General features: G+C 36.2%; 1 protein-coding gene across 2 annotated transcripts in view; it reads left to right on the top strand.

The window, feature by feature from the left end:
- Positions 1-2,537: 2,537 nt before the first annotated feature.
- Positions 2,538-6,357, top strand: part of LOC124141064 (lamin-B1-like) — a 57,631-nt gene continuing 53,811 nt past the window's right edge. Inside the window, exon 1 of one of the 2 annotated variants that reach the window (XM_046508956.2) lies at positions 2,538-2,620. The gene's annotated coding sequence lies outside the window, so the exon portion shown is untranslated. Of the gene's footprint in view, positions 2,717-6,357 lie in introns of both variants that reach the window. The other variant, XM_046508957.2, reaches the window with a different exon arrangement.

Here is a 6,357-nt window from a genome sequence, read left to right as displayed (position 1 = left end):
TTCATTCAAATCATTTGAGCACTAAAACTTAATGATGAAGATAAATAAAACAATTGATGATGACCGTGCATAATCCTAAGGATGTCACATAAAGGACACATTAATATGCTAGACTTTGACATGAACATCAGACGGAACATATGTATGTCTCGTTACTGGTGTCGACCCAAAATGTGATAATGGGTTTGCTTTTACTCCGCCTTTAACCATTATTTCGGCGTGGGCATGGTGCCGATAACCCTCGAAATATAAGATATCAGGGCAAACTGGAATTCGAAGTTTCCGGGCACGCGTAAGGGACGCCAACTCTTGTGGCGTCTTAGAGAAAATGCTCCAAGACATGGTACAACAAATACAATTAAGTGTCATAGGTCGAATGTGAGCTTCTAACGTAATCTGCGGATCCTGGCACGACAGAGGGACGCGATTCTACATAGAGATCGAAGTGCGGCGTATTTGACCATTGCAGTTTCCAACGAGCCCCTACCGATACAAGTGACGCTCTTTCATAACGCTGCAAATGCACCGCTTATAATCATGCATTGGACTATGACAACTGGTCTCCGCAATGAAAGTATTTTACAGAAAATACAACAGTTGCTAAATTAATAAAATATAATGAACAGTAGAAAAGAGACTCTTTATTTTCAGAAACTGAAACTTGCCAACTATTATACACTTGAGCGGGATAAATTGTATATGTTTGTTTCAGGGTTTGTATGGCAGACTAATTTATTCATCTGCAACACGCTGTGCTGTGTTATGAAGCCGTAGCTGTGTGTAAAGTATCAATTTGCATACCCAATGATATATTTATCCCACAAGACCGGTTATTAATATTGAATGCACAGCTATACATATTCCTATGCAAAAACCTCCGTGATTCGTAGTTTAGGGGTATGCCGTTGTAGGTTTGATATTACCTATATATAAATTCAATTTATTCTTGAGGAGTTAACAGGTGAGGTAGTCTGGTGGGGGTGTTACGGAGAATTCAAATCATATACGTATAACAATTAAACAAAATGCATTTGGTATAAAGTCGTGAAAATGTTGTTTTCTGTTCAGACTCATGTAAGCTTATACAGGTTGCCGTGGTGTACCTTGACTTTTACCAACTGACTCACTTATCATGACAAAGCATGCTATAAAGCGTTTATCACACACGTGTAACATATATTTTACACCGATATGTTCTGCTGGAATATGCTGAAGAATCTGAAGCGAAAATCGCTGAGCTACACCATTAAAACCAGACAATATCACAGACAAAAGAGGAAGATACGATGACTCTATACAGTTCTATATACCCCTCAAGGTAGTGAGTAAGAGTGAATTGGGTTTAAAGCCGCTTTGAACAGTATTCCCGCTTTGTCACGGCGTGTCAGCTTAATGTAGGAGGAAAGCCCGAAGTGATGCAGGTCTCAGGTGTTTACCTCTGTTGAAACCCACGAACACTGGTAAGGTTCCGACAAACCATGAAACATAATCGGGGCGAACCGGGATTCAAATCCATCATAAGTTTCTGGCGCCCCTCAAGACTACTTGGCAACTCGTACCACGTCGGTGAAACCCACAATACGGACATGCTGCTGATAAACCTAGAAACAATGACGGTAAATCTGGGATTCGAACCGCCGATTATAGATTTCTGGCACGCCCAAGGGACGGAGCCCTGCATAGGGACTGGACATCCCGTGGTCCCTGCATGTTTTATATAAGCCTTTCAAACAGTCTTTCCAAATGTTCAGTGAAATGGAAAAAGGAACTATAATAGTTTCTTGTTTAACACCAAGCACCTTAAAATAACATTAAAAAAACTGAAATGACAGTGTAAATATTATTTTACTTTCTTTTAAATGTTTAGATTTAAAGAACCCTAATCATTTGAACTGAAGTGGACGAAAGGAATGGACAGTCAGTTACTATTAATACTGTTTATGCATACGTGGCCGAGATGACAAGGACACGTGTCTTAGTAGTGATGTATATTAATTGTCCTGGAGATGGTCACCCTTTATATTGTTTAGTGCTGTATCATGTTGATCGAGCGGTCATTAGCTGCATATGATTGGTGAAGTAAATTTATAATGTTGCAATAATTTCTTTTTGAACTATTGTACAAATCGGCAAGGTGAGCTGCAGAGCCCATGGTATTATTATTCCTTTAAGTACACAAATTAAACTTAGCTCTGTCACTAGAAACAATTATGAATTAATTTGATAGTCTTTACATCGGTAAAAACGATTTGTAGAAGAGAAATTTCAACCTTAGAGTATTTTGAATTTCCCTCGTTTATTCGTGAATGTAGTATTAGTACAACAACAAATGCAGGGAAATGAAACCGTGTATTAGTTTTCTTCACTCTTGAACTAACAATTACATGTACTTGTATAAAAATAGTTTCATAAAACTATTATATACGAAAACTACTCGTCTTAAAACCCTGATTTACTCAAACACACACCAACCGCCCATCGAATATTCGTTGACAATCAGTAGTTGTACATATGTAGTATTTAATTCACTTCCGGTAAGGAGCTCCTGCATTTCCTGGAGACGCATAAACAATGTCGGACTAGCGGCCTTTCACCCTTGCTGATCACCAATAACACTCAGGTAAGAAAACTATGGTGATTATCTAAATATTGAATCATCCGATCTCCCGCTGTCGACATTTCCGTCCCGGAAAACAGATATCATCAGCGTTTAACTGTAAGTACAAAACATCCAGCTTTCGAGTAGTTCAGCGTCACTGGAGTTGGTTATGTAGTGACAGTGACATTTATATATGCCTTACTCGTAATAAATACTTGAGATTCCATATCACCATTATACGTGATTGCAGTAGGCTTTCTTTCACATTACAATAATGCCACTACCAATGATGACTGAGGTGTCTTCAAAATACAGTGATAATTTGAACATAGAGATTCAGTTAGAATGTATCTTGGATTCATGTATGTAACTGTTTGTTGTGCAGTTTACGGATTAACACTACTCTGCAGTAGCGAACAATATAATGTTTGTTGTTATAGTGCTATGGCTTTACCACAACAGGAACACATCTTGGTTTAGACATGTCATGTATTAATCAACCTCCTGCTCATGAGGAGGGTATAGGAGGAATGAATAGTTAATTGAAGTACTGAAATAATATGACAATTCTTTCATATTTCTGTAGTAATATGAATCAATAGGGTGTTCTGTAACTCCTTTTAAGTAGTATACATATTCTCTTCTTTGTGTGATAGAACAGAGTCAGGTTATGAAATAAATTGACATTACTTTAGTTTAATGAATCACACAATGTTTCATCAATGGCCAAAGCTTGAGTTACATCAAACTAGATATACAGCTATCATTTTCATAACTTTTTTTTTATCAAAAGGCTATGATACTGAGCCATGACCGTTGGATATTTAAATACATTCCTATGATATCATATATTTTTTTTATATAGGTATATATGACAGAAGGTTGCATATTTTTTTAACCATCTTGTACTATCCTATAGTATACTGTTGTTACATGTTTAAACAGTTACTGGTTTTTTATTATCTCTTTTATTGTTATACACTAAAATACTTTTGTACCTAGTGTAGGATTTGTTTTTTGCATGTCAACCTAGTCAGAAGAGAAATTGCTCACAAAATCTTTTACATTTTAGAATGTTCAATGCGGATTTGGATTATGAGCAAAGTTGAAATAAAAATATTTTTATACAGAAAATATTATGATGTTTGAAAAAGCAAGAAACTAAGCCAAACTTAAATATTGTTGTTGCACCCTGAACATCTTCCTCACTTTGTACTTCAAATTATGTGATGATGATGACTCCATATTTTACTGTAAATGTACATATATGAATATGACTTATCAGATTGTTTATGTCAGCTGTCATTTTGGATAAAGAACACTTCCGAATGTGCCCAGAGTTTTCTCCCTTTGATTTTGATATTGTGATCTTTCTAAAAATATTCCCTGCTCTATGGTGAATGAAAGAGTTTGAAATCAAGACAGTAAGAAATCGAAATTTATGAAAGAAAGGCTCAGAAACACTGTACAGATAGATTTTATTACCGTATTCGACGTAATAAGCGCCCCGCTCTAATAAGCACCCATGGCGTTATTTGCTAATATATTGGCACGTGAACAATGCCAATTAGCACCCCTTCTGATTGATCAATGTAAACAAGACTTATTCATTCACGTATAATACGCACTCCTGTGTTATATGCACCATTAATTATGGGCAGTTAAATTCTGGAAAAAATATATCTGCCGTACATACTAGTATACATTTCAGGCTGTAAGCATAAACCACAACATTTATCTTTCAACTCTGTTTTTTTTTTCACCAAAATAATATTTTTAATAATATTTTAATAAGCGCCCAGGGCACTCTCAAAATTAGAAATAGGGGTATTTCTAATTTTGAGAGCGCCCTGGGCGCTTATTACGTCGAATACGGTAAACATATTTTATTGTCCAAAAAGACAAAGGGATTGGGCACAAGTGCAGCACTTATTACCGTCTTCTCCCTGGTAATGTTACAGATAGTTTGATTCATTGTCATTGATATTTCCTGACATTTAAGTGTTAAAGCTTAGTTGTGTCACTATAGAGTACTCTGTTCTGGATTGGTATGTATCTGATATGTGTTTGAGGAGTTGGACATTCAGTACGATAGTGTTTAGCTAAACAGGTCCATTGTATGAAACCTAGTTTAGAGTGAAAGGTGTTTAGAGTTGCCTGCCCTTGTTGTGAAGGTAAATCCTGAACAATTACCAGGTGTGCAAGGAGGAAAAGGTTGCACTTTGGTGACATGAAAAAACAAACACATTTTATATTTGGCCTCACCATGTACCCAGCTTCTGCTGTTACAAATCTGTACAAGTCTCAGAATAGAAAATATCTAATGAAGTCCACATAAGACAACAAAAAGTAATAATTAGCAGTGATTTTGCTTGAGAAAAATGGCAAAAGGACATTTTCATCATTTTATCAATTTTAGATAAGTAATTCTTCTATATCATTACCAAATTTTACAAATATCTTCAGGTCATGTTGGAAGACAATCAGTCTGTGTTCTAGAATAAAAATAAACAGATCTGAAACCTTGATTAGATTTTCATCAATTTAAAAACAAGAGCAAATGAGTCATGAATCATTGTATTTGTTAAGGTATACAGATAAATGTTTGGTAGGACTACATAGATATGGTGTATTTCAACACGTAAAGAAACACATCAACACACAGTGATGTTCCTCGTGTAGCTACTTGGGGTCAATAAACTGATGTGAGGTGGGTTTTTGGTAGTGGTAATATGTAAATCTAATAATTAATTCATCATGGTCTAATCTTTGTCATTTATGTACATGGACTTCTCCAGATAAACATTGGTAACCTGAAGTGACGTCTGATCACAACAGGCAAGTGATATATGATGTATGGCAACTTGTCAAACCAGTTTGAGACTTGTTTTGGCTCGTGTGCAGTGTATATATTATACATGCTTGTATCACCTTGATGAATTATGATGGTTGTCAGTTTGGCTCTACACACAGTACAAGTGAATAGTTTAATTGTTTTGCTGAGTTATGATGTATAGTTTGAAGAAGACAGATGTAGCAGCCCTTAAAATGGTTCACAATAATCACCTATTGATGTCCAACATTGTTGCAGGTGTTTATCCCATTGAAGTGAGAGATATAACAACGAGTGTGGTCTGACCTTGATTAATGAATAATTTGCATACTCGTATATGCAAGGGGCCGACGTATGGTTCTCAGTAGGAAGTGACAACTTGGAGACGATGGCTTGCGGTATATACAGTTTTGCTTTATACATGTAGATATATACATACAAAAGACACTATGTGCCAGGTCAGCACATAGTGGTAGTGGTTATTGTCTAGGTGCCCCGGAGCACCCAGCCTTACCCTAGCCAGAGACCATATACCGGTATATGGTCTCTGCCCTAGCTAGGCTAAGGGTAATCTTTTCTTCCTTCTCAATCTCTCTGGACCAAGGCTTATATAGCCAAGGTTACCTGACATTTAGTAAGTAATAAATATAGAATACTAAACGAGCTCCCGTGTAATACCAATTTTATGAAACGAGTGAATAGTTCTGGTATCTGACGAGCGAAAGCGAGTCAGATATCACAACTATTCACGAGTTTCATAAAATTGGTTTTACACGAGAGCCAGTTTAGTATTTTATTTATTACTTGTCATTTATAATGTTTTTAGAATTATACTGTTGAGTGTAAATAGGCTGACACCTACACGATCCATGGCATAATCCAATTGAGTTTAACAGAATAATACTTCAAACACGTCAAAAGTTGA

This window comes from Haliotis rufescens, unplaced genomic scaffold, assembly GCF_023055435.1.
Source record: "Haliotis rufescens isolate VD_foot unplaced genomic scaffold, xgHalRufe1.0.p SCAF_6, whole genome shotgun sequence".
Classification (NCBI taxonomy): Eukaryota; Metazoa; Mollusca; class Gastropoda; order Lepetellida; family Haliotidae; genus Haliotis; species Haliotis rufescens.
This window is presented reverse-complemented; position numbering and strand designations above follow the sequence as displayed.